Source organism: Pseudophryne corroboree, chromosome 6 (assembly GCF_028390025.1).
Source record: "Pseudophryne corroboree isolate aPseCor3 chromosome 6, aPseCor3.hap2, whole genome shotgun sequence".
NCBI lineage: Eukaryota > Metazoa > Chordata > Amphibia > Anura > Myobatrachidae > Pseudophryne > Pseudophryne corroboree.
In genome coordinates, this window is record NC_086449.1 from 211,013,477 (window position 1) to 211,037,102 (window position 23,626).

A 23,626-nucleotide genomic window follows, 5' to 3' on the forward strand; every position below is an offset into this window, starting at 1 on the left:
TATAGTCCTGGTACCGTTGTCACAACAAGGGCGGGGTTTTTATTCAAGCCTCTTTGTTGTTCCGAAGCCGGACGGCTCGGTCAGACCGATCCTAAATCTAAAAGATCTGAATTTCTTCCTGAAAAGGTTTAAGTTCAAGATGGAATCACTTCGGGCGGTGATTGCCAGTCTGGAGGAGGGGGACTACTTAGTGTCGGTGGTCATAAAGGATGCTTACCTGCATGTTCCCATTTATCCTCCTCACCAGGCTTATCTGAGATTTGCGATTCAGGATTGCCATTACCAATTCCAGACGTTACCTTTCGGTCTCTCCACGGCGTTGAGGGTATTCACCAAGGTGATGGTGGAGATGATGGTCCTCCTTCGTCAGAAAGGAGTCAATATAATCCCTTATCTGGACGACCTCCTGATAAAGGCGAGATCCAGGGAGCAGTTATTACAAAACATATCCCTCTCCCTGTCAATACTCCAACAACACGGGTGGATCATAAATTACCCAAAGTCACAGTTGGAACCGACGACAAGGTTGTCTTTCCTCGGGATGATTCTGGACACAGAAGTTCAGAGAGTATTTCTTCCGCTGGAAAAGGCTCTGGAAATCCAGAAAATGGTAAAACAGATATTGAAAACATCAAGTGTCGATCCATCAGTGCATTCGGTTGTTGGGGAAGATGGTGGCGGCCTACGAGGCCATACAGTTTGGCAGGTTCCATGCCAGAGTATTCCAGTGGGACCTGTTGGACAAGTGGTCGGGGTCACACCTACACATGCACAGAAAGATAATCCTGTCGTCAAAAAACAGGATTTTGCTCCTGTGGTGTTTGCACAGCTCACACCTGCTAGAGGGACGCAGGTTCGGGATTCAGGACTGGGTCCTAGTAACCACAGATGCAAGTCTCCGAGGCTGGGGAGCAGTCTCTCAGGGAAAAAACTTCCAGGGACGTTGGTCACAACAGGAAGCCTGCCTTCACGTAAACGTTCTGGAGCTAAGAGCTATTTACAACGGCCTTCAACAAGCGGTACATCTTCTTCAAGACCGTCCAGTGCAGATCCAGGCGGACAATGTAACAGCAGTCGCATACATAAACAGGCAGGGCGGAACGAAAAGCAGAGTGCAATGGCAGAGGCAACAAAAATCCTCTGCTGGGCAGAAAAACATCTTCAAGCTCTGTCGGCAATATTCATTCCGGGAGTAGACAACTGGGAAGCAGACTTCCTCAGCAGACACGATCTCCATCCAGGAGAGTGGGGCCTCCACAAAGAAGTCTTCGCAGAGGTGACAAGTCTTTGGGGAGTTCCTCAAATAGACATGATGGCGTCTCGTCTCAACAACAAGCTTCAGAGATACTGTTCCAAGTCTAGAGACCCTCAAGCAGTAGCAGTGGATGCACTGGTGACCCAGTGGTTGTTTCCGTCAGTGTATGTTTTCCCTACACTTCCGCTGATCCCAAAAGTACTCAGGATCATAAAAAAGACAAGGGTTCGAGCAATCTTCATTGCCACAGACTGGCCAAGAAGGGCTTGGTACCCAGATCTTCAGCAGTTACTCATAGGAGATCCTCGGCCTCTTCCTCCTCGGGAGGACCTGCTGCATCAGGGGCCGTGTGTGTACCAAGACTTACCGTGGCTACGTTTGACGGCATGGCTGTTGAGCACTGTATCCTAGCCAGGAAGGGTATTCCTAAGGAGGTCATCCCCACCCTTATTCAGGCCAGAAAGGGAGTAACGTCAAAACATTACCACCGTATTTGGAGAAAATATGTGTCTTGGTGTAAATCCAAGAAAGCTCCTACGGAAGAGTTTCACTTAGGACGTTTTCTCCATTTTTTGCAGGATGGTGTAGAGACGGGCCTACGATTGGGATGAATCAAGGTCCAGATTTCGGCCTTGTTAGTGTTCTTCCAAAAACAATTGGCCTCTCTTCCAGTGGTTCAGACCTTCATGAAAAAGGTTCTGCACATCCAGCCTCTATTCGTGCCTCCAGTGGCACCATGGGACCTTAACGTGATATTGCAGTTCCTTCAATCGGATTGGTTTGAGCCTCTACAAAAGATAGAGTTGAAGTTTCTCACTTGGAAAGTGGTGATGCTTTTGGCATTGGCATCCGCAAGGCGGGTGTCGGAATTGGGGGCCTTGTCTCACAAGAGCCCTTACCTGATTTTCCATGAAGATAGGGCAGAGTTGCGAACTCACCAACATTTTCTTCCAAAGGTGGTTTCTGCTTTTCACATAAACCAACCTATTGTGGTGCCAGTAGTTACTGACACATTCACTGATTCAAAGTCTCTAGATGTGGTTAGAGCTTTGAAAATCTATGTAGCTAGAACAGCTCGTATACGGAAAACAGAGGCTCTGTTTGTCCTGTATGATCACAACAAGATTGGCTGTCCTGCTTCCAAGCAGACTATTGCACGTTGGATTAGAAATACGATTCAGCAAGCTCATACTATGGCTGGATTGCCGTTACCGAAGTCGGTAAAGGCCCACTCCACTAGGAAGGTGGGCTCATCCTGGGCGGCTGCCCGGGGGGGTCTCGGCATTACAACTTTGCCGAGCAGCTACTTGGTCAGGGTCAAACACATTTGCTAAGTTCTACAAGTTTGACACCTTGGCCGATGAGGACCTAAAGTTTGGTCAATCGGTGCTACAGGGTCATCCGCACTCTCCCTGGAACTTTGGTATAGACCCCATGGTCTTGATGTCGTCCCCAGTATCCTCTAGGACGTATGAGAAAATAGGATTTTGATAACCTACCGGTAAATCCTTTTCTCCTAGTCCGTAGAGGATGCTGGGCGCCTGTCCCAGTGTGTACTTTACCTGCAGTTTAGTTATTACAGTTACACAAGTTGTGTTATCTTGGTTTCAGCATGTTGCTGCAATTAGTTTATGCCTGTTGGCGTGTGTTATGTTGAATGCCATGTGTGCGGCATGGTTGAGGGTGTGAGTGGGTAGATATCTCACCACTAGTTAAGTAATTCCTTTCCTCAAAATGTCAGTCTCCCTGGGCACAGTTCCTACAACTGAGGTCTGGAGGAGGGGCATAGAGGGAGGAGCCAGTTCACACCCAATGAAAAGTCTTTGGAGTGCCCATGACTCCTGCGGATCCCGTCTATACCCCATGGTCTTGATGTTGTCCCCAGCATCCTCTACGGACTAGGAGAAAAGGATTTACCGGTAGGTTATCAAAATCCTATTATTTGATTAAAATTTAACCCCTCAAATTAAACAAATTCATATAATATACAAAAACACCTTTTTCAAAGTACTGATACCACCTTTCATAATATCGCTAACGTGGATGTCTGTCACTGCTCAGCGGAACTAATTTTACAAAGACAGTAGTATCATCTAATATTGTGATGTATATTTTATATTGTACACATTGATCACAAAATTTCTTTGTAAACAATATTTGCAGTTTTATCCTTCAAGGATTACCACAAAAGGATGATTGGGGCTACTAACTTAAGCCATGTAAAGATGCCTATAGGAGAAGCAGCTGGTCCTGAGATCTATGCCTGCAGTCCTGAGCGTTTGCCCCTGTGACTTGTTGATCATCATAGCGAAGTTGACTGTACAGGAAACTGCAGGCGCTTGAATTGAAAAGGAAAATTGTTGTGGATAAGGGGTATAAACACAGTCTCACCTACACAACAACCTGTTAGAATCACTGCCTCAATTAGGTTCCTCTGCAGAGCAGTCACTTTAACTCGGGTTCCATTGCATAACTTCGGCGGAGTTAAGTTTCGCAGAAGAATGACTGGAAAAGCAACTTTCAGTGCAATGCTGTGTTCTGGAAGTCAAGCGACTAGTTTTTCCTTTATTGCTCCTGTACCTGATGTCACATCGATATCATAAAGACTTCAATTTCTTTCTAGTGCAATAAGCTATACAACAGTGAAATCTCCATCACAATTCATCCAGTAGTTTATGTGTGATGCTGGAACGAACAGACAAAAAGACACTCAAAAATGATTACAATTTTTTTTTTGTCTCCAAAGTTCCTAAACAGTCCTGGAAGTATATCTTGGGCAAACGCAGGATTTTTACAGGGGGTTTAAAAAAAAAAAAAAAAATATATATATATATATATATATATATATATATATATAAAATTTATATATATAAATAAATATATATATATATATATATATATATATGCAAGTGAGTGTGTACCCTCAAGAAGGGTAATAGACGTTGGATATGGTGGACTTCTTAATTGATTTTTACACGATTCCCAGACCAAGTACATACCCTCCAACTGTACCTTTTTAGCAGGTACAGTACCTTTTTTTACGGTCTGTACCGATTTTTGGCTCCCCAAACTTCCACTGAAAGTACAGGAAAAGCACCCGTGGCCACACCCCCTTTCCTAATTTGTACCGATTTTTATGTGTAAAATGTTGGAGGGTATGCAAGTAGTACCATCATTGCTATATACACTGCTCAAAAAAATAAAGGGAACACTAAAATAACACATCCTCGATCTGAATGAATGAAATATTCTTATTAAATACTTTGTTCTTTACATACAGTAGTTGAATGTGCTGACAACAAAATCACACAAAAATTATCAATGGAAATCAAATTTATTAACCCAAGGAGGTCTGGATTTGGAGTCACACTCAAAATTAAAGTGGAAAAACACACTACAGGCTGATCCAACTTTGATGTAATGTCCTTAAAACAAGTCAAAATGAGGCTCAGTAGTGTGTGTGGCCTCCACGTGCCTGTATGACCTCCGTACAATGCCTGGGCATGCTCCTGATGAGGTGGCAGATGGTCTCCTGAGGGATCTCCTCCCAGACCTGGACAAAAGCATCCGCCAACTCCTGGACAGTCTGTGGTGCAACGTGGCGTTGGTGGATGGAGCGAGACATGATGTCCCAGATGTGCTCAATTGGATTCAGGTCTGGGGAACGGGCGGGCCAGTCCATAGCATCAATGCCTTCGTCTTGCAGGAGCTGCTGACACACTCCAGCCACATGAGGTCTAGCATTGTCTTGCATTAGGAGGAACCCAGGGCCAACCGCACTAGCATATGGTCTCACAAGGGGTGTGAGGATCTCATCTCGGTACCTAATGGCAGTCAGGCTACCTCTGGCGAGCACATGGAGGCCTGTGTGGCCCCCCAAAGAAATGCCACCCCACACCATTACTGACCCACTGTCAAACCGGTCACGCTGGAGGATGTTGCAGGCAGCAGAACGTTCTCCTTGGCGTCTCCAGACTCTGTCACGTCTGTCACATGTGCTCAGTGAGAACCTGCTTTCATCTGTGAAGAGCACAGGGCGCCAGTGGCGAATTTGCCAATCTTGGTGTTCTCTGGCAAATGCCAAACGTCCTGCACGGTGTTGGGCTGTAAGCACAACCCCCACCTGTGGACGTCGGGCCCTCATACCACCCTCATGGAGTCTGTTTCTGATCATTTGAGTAGACACGTGCACATTTGTGGCTTGCTGGAGGTCATTTTGCAGGGCTCTGGCAGTGCTCCTCCTGTTCCTCCTTGCACAAAGGCGGAGGTAGCGGTCCTGCTGCTGGGTTGTTGCCCTCCTACGGCCTCCTCCACGTCTCCTGATGTACTGGCCTGTCTCCTGGTAGCGCCTCCATGCTCTGGACACTACGCTGACAGACACAGCAAACCTTCTTGCCACAGCTCACATTGATGTGCCATCCTGGATGAGCTGCACTACCTGAGCCACTTGTGTGGGTTGTAGACTCCATCTCATGCTACCACTAGAGTGAAAGCACCGCCAGCTTTCAAAAGTGACCAAAACATCAGCCAGAAAGCATAGGAGCTGAGAAGTGGTCTGTGGTCACCACCTGCAGAACAACTCCTTTATTGGGGGTGTCTTGCTAATTGCCTATAATTTCCACCTGTTGTCTATTCCATTTGCACAACAGCATGTGAAATTGATTGTCAATCAGTGTTGCTTCCTAAGTGGACAGTTTGATTTCACAGAAGTGTGATTGACTTGGAGTTACATTGTGTTGTTTAAGTGTTCCCTTTATTTTTTTGAGCAGTGTATATATATATATATATATATATATATACACACACACACACACACACACACACACACACACACACACAGCTATATAGATATAGTGCACATGTATGTCTAACATACACGCATACAGCTGTATATTTAGCACACACGTATGTTACAATCACACACACACAGCAATATATGGCACACATGTACATTATGTCATACACACACAAACACACACACACACACACACACACACACAATATAGCAGCACTCATGTATGTCTCACACACAGTTACAATATATAGCACACTTACACACACTGTTACACACACACCTTTTTCACAATAAAATAAAACAGCCATGTAAAGCAAGAAAATTGTAAATAAGCCACCATCATTTATGAAAGCACCCCCCTCCCCCCCATATACCTGGACAGGCGAGTCAGACACACTCCTGCAGTTGGAATTACTGAGTAGTGACCCAGCCAACATCAAAGACACCCACCCATCACTCTCCCACCCTGGCCCCCCCGACACGAGAGACACACACCTTTTGGCTACAGCAGAGTCCGTGGAGCCTAACCAGCTCTCTCCAAGTAAACTTCCTTAGAGGAGCTCCCTCTACTGTTCATGCAGGCAGCTTCCATCTCTCAGAAAATATGTGGAGACCACTGCCGCGTTATACACACACCCTGCGGAGCTACTACATCTCAATAAAAAAACAGATGTATTGGTCAGTTATGAGATGGATCGGTGGGCAGGGGATCGTTTCCGGCAGGTACTCGGAACCCACCCCTGCCTGCACGTATGTATATTCCTCAAAACAAACTGCTATGTGCAGACACAACCCCTAGTTTTATATGACTGTACAGGGTCTGTCCGGAAAGTAATGAGACTAATTCCGGGAAAACCTTTTTATTGAACTTTCAGATACATAGGGTTAATAATCTTCAAAGTATGACCCTTGAGCATTGATATACCGTTGCCAGCAAGTCTGCCAAACTTGGTACGCCTCCTGGAAGGCATTTACCGGAACGTCCTTGAGTGCCTTTGACGCGGACGCTTCCACTTTATCTATGGTCTGGAAACCGTGTCCTTTCAGGCCGCGTTTGATCCAGGGTAACAAAATTAAGTCAGTCGGGGCCAGATCTGGACTGTAGGGTGGTTGAGACAACGTTGTCACGTTGTGTTTGGCCAAAAACTCCCTCTTTAGCAGCAATGTGTGACTTGGCACATTGTCAAGATGGGGGACCCAGGTAGTGGCAATCTCCTTGCGGACGCGGAGGACCGTTTCTCAACCGATTGCGCACTCCCGTGTAAAATGCACCATTGACAGTTTTGCCGGTAGGTAGAAATTCCTTGTGGACCACACCCTTCAAGTCGAAAAAGACAATAAGCATGGATTTGGTCTTTGATTTGCTCATTCTGCTCTTTTTAGGGCGAGGTGACGATGTTGTGTGCAACTCTGTGCTTTGCCTTTTGGTCTCCGGATCATACTCAAAGATCCAAATTTCGATCACCTGTTATCACTCTGTCAAAAAAATTAGGCTCACTTTGCACACGCTCCAGAAGATTGCGGGAAATCGCGGACACACACCTTTCACATCGCTAATTCATTTGTCAAGATCTTTTTGAAAGTCCTAACCTATCTGCAACCATTCTAACACTCAAAGGACGGTCAGTGTTCAAAACATTGTGCACTTTGTCCACATTTTGCTCATTTCGGCTTGTTGAAGTTGTCCAGAGCATGGTTCATCCTTAACGTCTTCTCTACCCTCCTCGAAGAATTTAAACCAGCGGTAAACTTGCGCCTTGGACAAGGATTCCTCCCCGAAGGCCTTTTTAAGCATGGCAAGTGTTTCGGTACCCGATTTCCAGAGTTTAACACAAAACTTGATCGGATATCGTTGCTCGATGGTACGCTCCATCTCGAACCTCGACCTAGGTAAAAAAGGAAGCTTTGCTTACAGCTCGATCCATACACTGTAAAGGCTCACAGGCAACTTCCGCAGCCGGGAATGTGTAGCTGAGACACCCCTCCACCCATCCCGCCCTACAGCGCCTCTCATTAGTTTTTGGACAGACCCTGCATGTATGTACAGTGGGGCAAAAAAGTATTTGGACAGCCACCGATTGTGCAAGTTGACCCACTTAAAAAGATGAGAGGTCTGTAATTTCCATCATAGGTACACTTCAACTGTGAGAGACAGAATCTGAAAAAAAAAAAACAGGAAATCACATTGTATGATTTTTAAACAATTTACTTGTATATTCTTGTGGAAAATAAATATTTGGACACCTACCAAGCAGCAAGATTTCTGGCTCTCACAGACCTGTTACTTCTTCTTTAAGAAGCTCTTCTATCCTCCACTCATTACCTGTATTAATGGCACCTGTTTGAACTGGTTATCTGTATAAAAGACACCTGTCCACACCCTCAAACAGTCAGACTGCTACCTCTCCACCATGTCCAAGACCAGAGAGCTGTCTAAGGAGACCAGGGACAAAATTGTAGAGCTGCACACGGCTGGGATGAGCTACTCGACAACAGGCAAGCAGCTTGGTGAGAAGAGATCAACTGTTGGCGCAATTATTACAAAATGGAAGAAATACAAGATCACTGACAATCTCCCTCGACCTGGGGCTCCATGCAAGATCTCACCTTGTGGGGTATCAATAATCTTGAGAACGGTGAGGAATCAGCCCAGAACTACACGGGGGGGGACCTGGTCAATGACCTCAAGAGAGCTGGGACCACAGTCACAAAGGTTACCATTAGTAACACACTACGTCGTCATGGATTGAAATCCTGCAGCGCCCAAAAGGTCCCCCTGCTTAAGCCAGCACATATCCATCCCCATCTAAAGTTTGCCAGTGACCATCTGGATGATCCAGAGGAGGATTGGGAGAATGTAATGTGGTCAGATGAGAGCAAAATCGAACTTTTTGGTATAAACTCCACTCGCCGTGTTTGGAGGGAGAAGAACGATGATGGCATCCCAAGAACACCAAACCCACTGTGAAGAATGGGGGTGGAAACATCATGCTTTGGGGCTGCTTTTCTGCAAAGGGGACAGGACGACTGATCCGTATTAAGGAGAGGATGAATGGGGCTGATGGTGTAGGAGCTTGCGCAATATAGCAAATATATATTGATTCACGCTTTTTTGCATTTATTAAGATATTTACTGTTAATCACAAATTGTGTTCATGTATCCTTAAGAAAAATATTGCAGAGCTGGGCAGAATACTATATTTGCTGAATATCTTGTTTTAAAGCATGACTTGTACAAGGACAATGCAACATTAAATGTATCCAAGGCGGACAAAGCAACACCAGATATATCCAAGGCTAATTGAGAAGAATGTTGAAAGAAATCTTTTGAGTTTATGTCCGAAAGACTGATAAACGAAACAATAACCATTTTCAAGGCTGTTCTAGTTGCCACTTGGAACATTGTATGACAATCGATGTATTTCAAGACATACATGGTGTATTCTGATTGGCTAAAATGTATTGGCAAGCGTGATTTTGTTTAAGCTATAAATAATAAACCTATGACGGCCCCTAGCAGGTCATTTATGATTTGATTAAGGTTACACATGATCCTGTGTCCTTTTTTCATTTACTGACCTCCAACCGGTTGAACAGAATTCTGACTGATGACTGCAGAGAGTTTATAGACCAAACCTGAACAGGTTAACATACCCTAACATTTTGGGAGCATCGTCCGGGATATTCCAGCATCTCCTCCACTGGCAACAAATCCTCTGATCTTTCAGGAACCGCTGATAAAAAAAAACGGTAAGTGAGAAATGTGTAGATTTCTACCTGCTCATTTGAATCAGCGTTTCTTGACATCTGGGGAAGTCCAGTCGGGAAGATCAGAGAATATCTTAAAGAGCCCAGAGTCAGTCAGAAGAAATTTTTTAAGGTACCATACATTTATGTTATATTGTTAAATTGTGGGTAAATATCTTCAGCTAATTTGTCACAAGTGTACAGGGGGAATTAATCAAATATCCAAAAAAATGTTACATTTTTAAAAGGTGGCGTATGGCCAAGGTGTATTCTAATGCTGATAAACAGTTTGAATTGAGAAATAACCAAAGAGGTGTATGCAAATCTTGTACCTGTGTTGTTGTGTTAAGAAAATACAAAGGGTCCGTAGCACCGAGATTGGTGGCAATTACAAGCACTGAAGTCTCATTTGGTTATGTGGAAAATGATGATGAATTTTATTGTACAATAGGTTGTCATTTTAAAAAAGGGAATTGTTGGAACATTACATTGAGAATGATTGGTCTAACATCATAACCTATTGGCCTAGGAACCACATAATCCCAGGTCTAAGACCCATTTGCCCGTACAGCCTCAAACAGTTGCCGTGCACACAGATAACAGATATAGCATTTACTGTCATCCTTGTTTTTTTGGATCCTTGCACTGTTGTATGTACTCTGCCAATATGCTTTTGAAAAGGTGGGGGGGAGTCGGGGTGTCTGCTGAATAATGAAACCAGTGTCAGTAACTAGATTCTCCTGCACACATTGTACTGTATATATTGTATGTCCCTATGCAAGACAGTTAAGGGGTAGGATTGGGTCAGTAATAAAGAACAGCTACTGTCTGAAAGAGACACAAGGTGAACATATTCCAAGAATAGTGGGGAGTTTACCAAGAACACAAGGAACAACAGGGGTACTGGTACAAGCAGGAGTCTATATAGGCAGGGGGATAGACCCTTGGAGTGACTTAACAATAATATTAGGGACGCATCTCAGTGATCCAGAAGAAATAATCTATTATGCAGGTCTCACTTGGGGAGCAGTACTAATAGATTTTCCACCAATACAGGGAGGAAGGGGCAACACTACAACCCCAGTCATTTGTCCACAGACGGATTTAAGGAGCTCTTTAGGTACAAGGATAGAAGAGATTCTTCAGAGTCAGCGTCTCACAAGGAGATTTTAATTCTCTCATAAGGGGTTACTAAAATACCACATCAGGAGGGGTTCCGCGCACGTTCACCCAGGCATGGGAGCGCGGTCTGTAAAGATGTCAGGGCCTGACAAACCCGTGGATATTGTTAGTAACAGGGAGGGGAGGAAAGCTCTGAAAGGAGATGATTTTAATTCCCTCATAAGGGGTTACTAAAATACCACATCAGGATGGGTTCAAACCCGTGGATATTGTTAGTAACAGGGAGGGGAGGAAAGGTACTCAATAGCACCACAACCAGCGTTAAACTCACTGCCTGTGATTCCAGCAACAGCACCTCCACACTATACCCCACCCCTATACCCAGACATGCATGCACACCCAGGTACCCCTAGCATTAACAGAATTGAATCATCTGCAAGCTCACTAACAGTGAAATTGAAAAGAGATGAACCAGGAAAAGAGTGGCGAATAATCAGCCTTATCTTGGAAGGATCTGTGGTTGAAAACCCGAATGATTTACCTGAGCTATGTGTACAGAGTATGCCCCAGTGTCCTGATACTTTATCACAAGAAACCCCAACAAGATCAAACCAAAGAAACTGGGCACCTAAAGTTCCCCTCATGTTTAAACGAGTGGTAGACACCTGGAATCAAGCTATGAGTCCAGTAAACAATAGTCCACAATCAGGAACTATAGGCGAAAGGGTGCAAATCAGGCGGAGAGGAGAAGCAAGGGATCAAGACACAGCCTCTACAGCTTTTCATGCCCAGGTGCATAATGTACAGAATAAACTGACATATTTTCCAGAAAGATTGTGTCCGGTATGTCAGTTTTGCGTTTCAGAAGGATATGAACATTGCCCAAATTGTGGAAACTGGATTTCATCACATGAACCGCCATGCTCATGCACAGACACTCAGGGCACCAGCAGCCCCAGATTTGAAACAGGAAAATACTGAGTCCATCAGAACTTACTATGATAAAGTCACTATACGACACACAAGATGATAGAATATGAGGGTGTGCAACTCCTGTGTCGGCAACAGTGTACTCAGTCACCACTGGCAGTTCGATAAAAGTGACTTTACCCACAGGAGACACAAGGGTTTCAAGAGCTGTTTTTATGCACAACCAAATTCCTCTACATTTACTTACTGATCAGGCCATTGCAACGACTGGATTGGGAGGTTAAGCCCTACCCCTGCAAGAAAGCAAAGATGTAACCTGAAATACAAGCTGCTATACAAGTCTATCTCTCACAGGAAAAGTAAGACAAAGAGGAACAACAACTCCCAGCATGACTTCTCGGACTTGGACTAAGAAGATGACATGCCAGCAGCAGTGAGAAAGAATATGCAAGTAAAGAAAGGACAAAGTATGAAGAATAATGAATGAATCATAAAGAGAGGTGATTGAAAAAAGAAAAGTTGAGAAACAATATGAAGGTCGCATGAAAGTTTGGAGACTAAAGGAAGTCTGCTTTAAGAAGGACAAAGAAAGACATCTGACAAGTGGTCAGTACTACATGGCAAGATTACAGAGATAATGCCATGATTTAAAGCAACAGAAGCTCCGGGGTTTAAAGCAAATAATAAGGAACAAGACAGAAAAAGTTCCAAAAGACAAATGAATGATGCTTCTTCTGCCAATATGAAGTACAAGCTTCTTCAGGTACTCCCCAGTGAACATAATGTCTCCAGAGGAAACAGCAGAAGGTATGATTACAGTCACCTTGCCCACTGGAGAAAAACGTTTGTGCCTAATGAATACTGGAGCCAGCACACGCAGAAGACAGCAGAGGGAGATACCACAAGACCTGATGATATCAGAAATTCTTAAAAGGACAGGAGATGCAAGAACTACAGTCACCAATACCAGCCCAGTTCTTGACCTCGGAGTACATGTCCAGTGACTTTGCTGGAGCACAATGTACTGAAGCTTATCCAAGGAGAATACAGTACACACCAGCAGAAGTTTAACTTTCTAGCAACTTATCAAAGGAAAGAACAAAAAAGCCATTTAGAAGCAAGTCAGAACAGAAGTTCAGTATTGGCTCATTCCCGCAGTACCAGTTGTAGAAGAAAGTAAGCAATACTACTGGACCAGGATAGCCCTGTGGAGGGGCTATATCACCAAGTGATTTATCCACAAAACACACAGCTAAATACAGGATGTGAATGAACTGCTGATTGCCACCACTACTAAAAGAATTACCAAGAAGGGGCAGTGTCCTTAGTGAAGTTTCTGGAAGAACAAGACTGCAAAGCCTCAAAAGGAGAAATTGCAGCTAGTCAAGCAAGAGTTAATCTTCCTAGGACACTCAAGGTACCCGACATCTAACAAAAGTAAGAAGGAAAAGATTTATACTGCAAGCTAAGATGCCAACTAGTGTCAAGCAAGTCAGATGATCATTCCTGGGCCTAGTAGGACACTACAGAACATGGATACCTCTAGCACCAGTCTACATGCAAGCATTGTATGACAACACTGAAAGGGAGGAGGGTCCGCATCCTACATACAGCAACAGATGAATTAAGCTATTGAACAATTGGAAACAGCAGTTGCCTCATCTCAAGCCCTAGAACTACCTGACTATTAAAGAAGGAGGCCATACATAGAAGTCCTTATGCAAAATCATGGAGTGAGGTGAAGACCAGTGGCCTACAACTCAAGCAAGCTTGACAGCAGTAATCAGAGAGCACCTACCGGCATCAGAGCAGTGATAGCAGCAACAGTCCTAGAAGAGTATAAGAGCACTGACACAGTGCTGAATCAGTAGTCCTAGAAGAGGACAAGAGCACAGGCATAGTGCTGAATCATGAACTTATCATCCAGGGTCCACATGCAGGTACAGAGAAGCTCCAACAAGCAAGAACCAAACACCTGTCAGTGGCAAGGCTGACCATGTATGAAGTAGCACTATTAAGCGCCTCCCATGTCACCATCACAAGATGCACTGTACTAAACCCAGCTACACTCCTTCCCATCAACGATTCAAAAGAGGGGAGGAGAGGGGGAAATGGTAATGATGGTGAATCGTCAGATGAGGAGGAAAATGCTGCTACAGACGCAGAAAATACAACACAAACATTTCCACATGATTGCCTAGCCCTCATGGAATTAGAGACTTTACCTCTTCCTAATGTCCAAGATACACCACTGGACAATCCAGACATGAACCTGTTCGTCGATGGATCAAGATATTATGATAATGGATCCCCAAGGACAGGATATGCAGTAACAACTGAAACTGAAGTCATAGATTCTGGACCAAGCATGTCAGCACAAGAAGCAGAACTCATAGCAATGACCAGAGCCTGCATACATGCTGAAAACATGACAGCTAACATCTACACGGATTCACGCTATGCTTGGGGGGGTGTCCCAGGATTACGCTGTTATTTGGAAAAGTAGGGACTTCAAAGGTGCAAATGGAGAACCCATCAAACATGCCAGTTTGATTATGGAACTCTTCAGAGCATTGGAACTACCTAAAAGAATTGGCGTAATCAAGGTACAAGAACATACTAAGAGCCAAACCATGGAAGCTAAAGGAAATGCATTTGCAGATGCAGAAGCCAAGAGAATTGCCTTACAATCAAAAGAACCTGAGCAAGTCTTAGTAGCTCAAGATGTGAAGCAAATGCCTAGTGAAGAGGAGCTGATCAAAATTCAACAACAAGCATCACAAGGAGAAAAGGAGAAATGGAGACGATTGGGGGCAGAAGAAGATGAACATGGACTTTGGAAGTCAAGAGAATTAAAGTACTGTCTACCAGCAGCTCTATTTCCACATATGTTACAAGTAGCTCATGGACAAGTACATCATTCAAAGGAAGCCATGGTGAATAGAGTACAAGAGCATTGGATAGCTCCAGGCTTCAATAAAGCTGCAACAAACTTTGTAGCAGGATGCTGGATCTGTGGAATCAGCAATCCATGTCAAAGAATCAAGACACCTCTAGGAACTATACCCAAAGCCTCTTACCCATTTCAAAAGACTACAAATCGACTATATACAGTTGCCACGAAGCGGTCCATATGAATATGTACTAGTAACAACGGACATGTTTAGTCACTGGGCCGAAGCCTGGCCAGTAAGCAAAGCCACAGCAAAAACCACTGCAAAGAAACTGATAGCAGAAGTAGTATGTAGATTTGGGGTACCTGAGGTTATAGAATATGATAGAGGTACACATTTCACAGGAGAAGTCATGCAGCATATAATGAAAGATTTGGGGGTACAGCAGGCCTTCCACGTGCCTTACCGCCCCCAGGCAAATGGGAGGGGGAACATCTGAACTTTGACCTTAAGCTAAAACTACAGAAAATGATGACAGAAACCAAAAGAACTTGGCCAGAATGCCTACCTATAGTCTTGTTCAATATTAGGACCACACCTATGAGACCTAGTAAACTGACTCCATATAAAATATTGTTTGGGTCAGCTCCAAGAACAGGTTGTTATTATCCACAACAGTTACAACATAATCATGGTGATTTAACAGGTTATGTACAGGAGGTCTGTAAAACATTGACTAACCTCCATTGCCGAGTGTTTTCTTCCATTCCAGACCCAGAAGGATCAGCTACGCATAAGCTAAATCAAGGAGATTGGGTCTATTTAAAGAAACATGTGAGAAAGACCTTTGAACCAAGATATGATGGTCCATATCAAGTGCTGCTAACCACGCCTACCTCAATTAAGGTGAAAGGTCGTGATACCTGATTACACGCCTCCCACTCGAAGAAGCTGACAGTGACTCTCCAGCCAGAAGAATGAAGTTGCTTATCCTTTGGTTGTTGTTAAGGGTAATCCCCAAGGTTTGGACTATAAGTCCAGGCGACTGGTTTACTGAAAGAAAATAGTTCAGGCCTAGTGTAGGTAGAATAGGGAGAAAAAGTGGAATCAAAAAGAGGGGAAATGATGGTGTAGGAGCTTCCGCAATATAGCAAATATATATTGATTCACGCTTTTTCGCATTTATTAAGATATTTACTGTTAATCACAAATTGTGTTCATGTATCCTTAAGAAAAATATTGCAGAGCTGGGCAGAATACTATATTTGCTGAATATCTTGTTTTAAAGCATGACTTGTACAAAGACAATGCAACATTAAATGTATCCAAGGCGGACAAAGCAACACCAGATATATCCAAGGCTAATTGAGAAGAATGTTGAAAGAAATCTTTTGAGTTTATGTCCGAAAGACTGATAAACGAAACAATAACCATTTTCAAGGCTGTTCTAGTTGCCACTTGGAACATTGTATGACAATCGATGTATTTCAAGACATACATGGTGTATTCTGATTGGCTAAAATGTATTGGCAAGCGTGATTTTGTTTAAGCTATAAATAATAAACCTATGACGGCCCCTAGCAGGTCATTTATGATTTGATTAAGGTTACACATGATCCTGTGTCCTTTTTTCATTTACTGACCTCCAACCGGTTGAACAGAATTCTGACTGATGACTGCAGAGAGTTTATAGACCAGACCTGAACAGGTTAACATACCCTAACAGGGCCATGTATCGTGAGATTTGGGGCAAAAACCTCCTTCCCTCAGTAAGAGCATTGAAGATGGAACGTGGCTGGGTCTTCCAGCATGACAATGACCCCAAACACACCGCCCGGGCAACTAAGGAGTGGCTCCGTAAGAAGCATTTCAAGGTCCTGGAGTGGCCTAGCCAGTCTCCAGACTTCAACCCAACAGAAAACCTGTGGAGGGAGTTGAAAGTCCATGTTGCTTGGCGACAGCCCCAAAACATGACAGATCTAGAGAAGATGCATGGAAGAGTGGGCAAAAATACCTGCTACAGATTCTGTCTCTTACAGTTGAAGTGTACCTATGATGGAAATTACAGACCTCTCTCATCTTTTTAAGTGGGTCAACTTGCACAATCAGTGGCTGTCCAAATACTTTTTTGCCCCACTGTATGTATATATATATATGATAACAAAATCCGTAGAACTATTTTATAATGCTGTTCCCACTCTATAGTGGTTATTTTCCATGCTCTGCTCTCTCACAGCATCAGAATCCTGATCACAGCGGTGACTCAACCATTGCTAGGAGACACCGTGTTTGCTATGTACTGTAAGCAATTTTATATTTATTTTTTATGACCATTGTGATCCCATATAGATAAATCAGATGTACACATAATCCTCTGAGCAATGTTATCTCTTCATTTACGAGAAGTGCTATAAAACTAGGCCATTCAGTGTATACGAACACAGAAGAGGAAGTATCAGTCACATGCTAGAAAGCTACGTGGAAATAGAACACATTATATTGACCAAGCTTGCCTTGCAATAAACAATACAGCAATGACACAATTATGTTTTTTATTATTATTATTATTATTATTATTATATAAAATATTTAATATTTAAATATTGAATATTTGGGCAGTACGGATGGTGTAATGGCTAGCATTACTGCCTCACAGCACTGAGGTCATGGGTTCAATTCCCACCATGGCCCTAATGGAGTTTGTATATTCTCCCCGTACTTGCGTGGGTTTCCTCCAGGTACTCCGGTTTCCTCCCACAATCCAAAAATATACTGGTAGGTTAATTGGCTTCCAACAAAATTACCCCTTGCGTGAATGTGTGTGTGTACATGTGGTAGGGAATATAGATTGTAAGATCCACTGGGGCAGGGACTGATGTGCATGGGCAAATATTCTCTGTAAAGTGTTGCGGAATATGTGTGCACTATATAAGTAACTGGTAGTAGCAGTAATAATAATAATAATAATAATAATAATAATAATAATATGTGACAGAACTGTTAAAACTCATTAACTAACATAATAGATCAAACAAGTAAACCAAAACAATTTCACTACAAGGACTGAAGCATCCCCTCACTTACAGCTTTTAGTAGGATTAGGACTAGCAAGGGGAACATAAAAGCTTCCCTAGTTGAGTACAGAGGTGGAAGAAATGTATGTGACATGTACACCCAATAGGTATGGAATGTTTGGTTCTTGCTAATATTAGAGGTATATTTAGCAGTAACACATTCTGTCCTGGTCCCAGCTGGCTTCTCACAGTCCTATTTTCGCAGCCAGAGCTGTGTAACAGGAGGGAGAGTCGGCTTCTCAATGTTCACTAGGTCATAGGCAGGGAAATTAATCTCTAAAGCACAAACTACTCACAGGCTGTATTTTGTCATTTTCATACAGCGTTAGCAATAATTCTGTTTTAATTACAGTTTTGCACATAATATTTGCATACTGTATTACTAGTTACTGGATACTACAGTACGTATTCTAAATACGTTTAAGATTTGAAACTACATTGACAAGGCAAGAATGCACTATTCATTTCATCATAATAATTAATGACCTTTTCTCAATGTACTATGGGGGTCATTCCGAGTTGTTCGCTCGCAACTGCTTTTAGCAGCTTTGCACACGCTAAGCCGCCGCCTACTGGGAGTGAATCTTAGCATATCAAAATTGCGAACGAAAGATTAGCAGAATTGCGAATAGACACTTCTTAGCAGTTTCTGAGCAGCTCCAGACTTAGTCGGCATCTGCGATCAGTTCAGTGCTTGTCGTTCCTGGTTTGACGTCACAAACACACCCAGCGTTCGCCCAGACACTCCTCCGTTTCTCCAGCCACTCCCGCGTTTTTCCAAGAAACGGTAGCGTTTTTTCACACACTCCCATAAAATGGCCTGTTTCCGCCCAGAAACACCCACTTCCTGTCAAACACACTCCGATCACCAGAACGAAGAAAAAACCTTGTAATGCCGTGAATAAAATTCCTAACTGCATAGCAAATTTACTTGGCGCAGTCGCACTGCGGACATTGCGCATGCGCATTAGCGACTAATCGCTCCGTTGCGAGAAAAAAATACAGAGCGAACAACTCGGAATGACCCCCCATATTCACTTTAGGGTTAGGCACTAGTGGGAGAGTTAGGGGTTAGTGATATTCTCACCACCGGAAGCCCCACATCATTAGCTGGAATTCACGAGGACATCACCACCTATAAGACATTGCTGGAGCCGATAGACCTGCCATAACAGGACAATCACCACTAGACTACCAGGGTCATTTTGTCAAAATTCTAATGTTGTCACTTCATCAGTGTCAACATGATAAATGTTGACATGGTCTATGTTGACGTGATAATGTTAAGCTTTTCATGGGAGCATTTGGAGATTGTCCACAATTGTACTAGTTACTAATTGTTTATACTGTACTGCACTTAATTTAGTATACCTCTAATAAAGCCAAGCTGTGCATAAAATGTTATGGGTGTGGTTCATAGGGTCAACCACACTTAGGTCGACAGTGTCCAGGTCAATCACTATTGGTCGACAGTAACTAAGTCGACACCCAAAATAGGTCGACGAAAGCATTAGGTCGATATGAGCAAGGTTGACATGCCAAAAGGTCGACACTAGGTTTTTAAAAAAAATGTAGTGATATTTTCTTCGTAGAGTGACCGGTAACCCCAATTAGTGTGTGTCTCCACGCTTAGCACTGTGTCTCCACGCTTCGCTCGCCATGCTTCGGGGCAAGGTGCCTCTCTCCGCTACCGCTGCGCTCGGCACGGTTACTGTTCCCAATTGTAGTCCACGTGGATCACAAAGTAGAAAAAAGTTCCAAAAATTAAAACAATCGTGAAAAACTCATGTCGACCTAGAACATGTAGACCTAGTGACCATGTCGACCTACAAACCCCGTCAACCTAATGCATGTCGACCAATAGTGGTCGACCTAGTGACTATCGACCTAAGTGTGGTCGACCTAGAGACAGGATACCAAATGTTATAGCAAGGATGGATACAGAGAGGATACAGAAGTGTTTTGTATCTTTGCTGGGCTATATGTATTTTTATATTTCAGGAAAGGCTAAATAGCTTTTGGAAGTAAAGGCCTTATTAATTAAGTAGAAGTCCTATTTTTACAACTTTTTTTTCACAATCTCATATACTCTCTGTAGTTAACCATATAATAAAGGGAAATACTGGAACAGGTTTAGATTGGACCTAGGCCCTCATTCCGAGTTGTTCGCTCGTTAGATTTTTTCGCAACGGAGCGATTAGTCGCAAACTGCGCATGCGCAGTGTTCGCAGTGCGGCTGCGCCAAGTAAATTAGCACAAAAGTTTGTTATTTTACTCACGGCCTAACTAAGTTTTTTCATCGTTCTGGTGATCGAAGTGTGATTGACGGGAAGTGGGTGTTTCTGGGCGGTAACTGGCTGTTTTATGGGTGGGTGCGAAAAAACGCTGCCGTTTCTGGGAAAAACGCAGGAGTGTCTGAAGAAACGGGGGAGTGTCTGGGCGAACGCTGGGTGTGTTTGTGACGTCAAAACAGGAAGGAAACTGACTGAACTGATCGCAGTGGAGGAGTAAGTCTGGAGCTACTCAAAAACTGCTAAGAAATTTCTATTCGCAATTCTGCTAATCTTTCGTTCGCAATTCTGCTATGCTAAGATACACTCCCAGAGGGTGGCGGCTTAGCGTGTGCAATGCTGCTAAAAGCAGCTAGCGAGCGAACAACTCGGAATGAGGGCCCTAATTCAGATCTGATCGCAGGAGCAAATTTGTTAGCAATTGTGCAAAACCAAGGGGGTAATTCAGAGTTGATCGCATCTGCAAATTTGTTAGCAGTTGGGCAAAACCATGGGGGTCATTCTGACCTGATCGCATGCTGCCGTTCATCGCAGCGCAGCAATCGGGTCAGAAGTGTGCGAGCGCCGGCGCATGGCTGACAGCCGACGGCTGTCGTTACCTAGCGATCGCTTCTGTCTGATTTTGTTTTGTGGGCAAGGTCTGGCCAAGCAGGCGTGGCCAGACCGTGCAGGGGCAGGATGTAGCGGCTGCGTGACGTCACGCGCAGCCGCTGTGACCCGGGCATCGACGAGTAGCTCCCGGCCAGCACGCAAATTTTTTTTTCAGGTCTGAATTAGCCCCCATGTGCACTGCAGGGGAGGCAGATATAACATGTGCAGAGAGTTAGAAAACGGACAGTTGCCACCCACAAACGCTTTCTTCATGTCAATCTCCTTGCGAACACCCGTGCAAACGGATCCGCCGCACAAACTGCTAACAAATTTGCTGCTGCGATCAGATCTGAATTACCCCCATAGCCCCTTGAGCTGCCATACATTGCACAGCATTATCACCATTGCACACTGATGCATAAGTTACATAATGATCAGAATAATGGGGGTCATTCAAGAGACCCACAGAGCTGTGAAGACGCCTGGATAATCAAGAGTCCACCCAGTCGCAAATAGTTCAATTTATTCAAACCATGTCTGACTGTTTGGATGCTCTTCACGCGGCTGTCTGTCCCCCACAGTCCCGGCTCCGGCAGTCTCCTCCTCTGCTACAGTTTCTCCGGTGACTGTCCCAATTTCTCGACTGCAACTACCTCCACCTAGCAAGTTCGATGGAACCCCAAAACTCTTTGGGGTTTCCTCAACCAGTGTGAGATACAGTTTGAGCTTCAGTCGGCCAGCTTTCCATCAGCCCGTACAACGATCGCTTACATTATTTCTCTTCTCAAGCATTGGAGTGGGCATCTCCGTTTTGGGAGAGAGGGGATCCAATCCTCTCTGATTATGCTGGATTTGTTTCTTCTTTCAGGAAGATCTTTGATGAGCCGGGTCGAACCACCTCAGCGTCCCTAGAGATCCTTCGTCTTCGGCAGGGTTCACGTCCGGTCAGTCAATATGTAATCCAGTTCCGTACTTTATCATCAGAATTGAATTGGAATGAGGAGGCCTTAGTCGCTGCCTTTTGGAACGGCCTTTCTGACAAGATTAAGGATGACTTGATGGTCCGGGATGTGCCCACGAAATTGGATGAACTGATTTCCATTAGCAACAAACTGGTATAGAGAACGTTGTTTGGAGAAATCTAAGTCTGAATGTTCAATTCCTTGTTTCCAGTCACGACCTCGGCAAGATCTTTCTTCTTCTCAAACTGCTCCCGCAACTGAAGAACCAATGCAAATTGGTCGCTCTCGACTTTCAGAAGAAGAGCATTCTCGTCGCCGCCGTGGAAACCTTTGTATGTACTGCGGCTCCTCAGAACACTTTGTGAAATCTTGTAACCTCCAGCCGAAAAAACTCCCGCTCCAAGCTTACTCCAGAGAGGTTAAGCTAGGAGTTACTTTAGGGTCACGTACTGGAAAGGAGCCAACTTTGCCCATTAGTTTGGAAGTTCCATCTTCTGTCATCTTTATCTCAGCCCTCTTAGATTCCGGAGCAGCTGGGAACTTAATTTCTTCCGCCATCGTTCAGCAATTTAAGATTCGGACCATGCCTTTGGACCTTTGGAACAAGCAATTTCTATTATGGCGGTGGATGGAAGTCGAATCCCGGAAGGCATATTCACCTTTCAAACTACTTATCTTAGAATAAATGTGGGCGTATTACACTCCGAATATATCTCCTTCCTTGTGATTCCCAAAGCCTCTCACGATGTGATTCTCGTTTTACCTTGGTTGCAAAAACATAACCCGAAGCTCTGTTGGCGAACTATGGAGATTCAATCCTGGGGAGAATCTTGTATCAATGGTTGTTTGGCCCCAGTTAAACCTCTTCGTTCAGCTCATGCCTCCGAGTTACGCACAGTTTACCAGTCCTACATAGACGTCTTCAGTAAGCAAGGAGCAGATTCCTTACCACCTCACCGTGAATGGGATTGCCCGATCGATTTGGTGCTGGGTAGAACTCCTTCCAGAGGCCGAATTTATCCGTTATCCATTCCTGAGACTCCGGCTGTGTCGGACTACATACAAGAAAATTGGACTCCTCAAGCTACTAAAGCCTTCCTCGATTTGAAACAAGCCTTTATGTCTGCTCCCATTCTTCTTCAGCCAGATCCTAATCGTCCATTTCTCATGGAGGTGGATGCTTCCACAGAGGCAGTCGGGGCTGTTTTGTCACAGGTTTACGAGGATAAGAAGGTCCATACATATGGTTATTTTTTTCAAAGATTCCTGCCCGCTGAACGAAACTATGCCATTGGGGAGCAGGAATTGCTTGCCATTAAGTTAGCATTTGAAGAGTGGAGATATCTTTTAGAGGGAGCTCAACATCCCATCACAGTATAAACTGATCATGAAAATCTTCTATATCTTCAAACGGCACAATGTCTCAATCCAAAGCAAGCAAGATGGGCTCTCTATTTCACCCGGTTTAATTTCAAGCTCACTTATCGCCCAGGATCCTTGAATAAGAAGGCTGATGCCCTCTCCCGGTCCTTCAATTCTTCTGAAGCCAATGATTTAACCAGTAAACAAGCTATTGTAAGTCCAACATCTTACCTAATGACTCAAATTTCTTCAGCTCCTATACCTCCTCCTGGGAAAATGTTTGTCGCCTCAAACCTCCGGAAACGGCTATTAACTTGGGCTCATGCTTTATCTTTTTGTGGGTCACCCTGGGGTCCACAAGACTCTTGAATTTATTCAACGGTCCTACTGGTGGCCACGTCTTAGAACTGACATCCAATAATTTATTGCCGCTTGTCCTAAATACGCCCAACACAAAAATCCCAAGGGACCACCACCTGGGCTACTACATCCACTATCCATAGCCAAAAGGCCTTGGACCCATATTTCATAACCGATTTACCTCCGTCGAAAGGACGAAATACCATCTGGGTGGTGGTAGATTGATTTTCAAAAATGGCACAT

The 23,626-nt window shown here is 44.0% G+C and overlaps 1 protein-coding gene and 1 pseudogene across 2 annotated transcripts in view; both read right to left on the reverse strand.

Annotated features, from left to right (window-relative positions):
• The window catches only part of LOC134933795 (protein NDRG3-like), a 40,871-nt pseudogene extending 18,652 nt beyond the window's left edge, over positions 1-22,219 (reverse strand).
• Positions 1-23,626, reverse strand: part of ARRDC4 (arrestin domain containing 4) — a 97,297-nt gene that overhangs the window by 60,321 nt on the left and 13,350 nt on the right. The gene's annotated exons all lie outside the window — the stretch shown is intronic.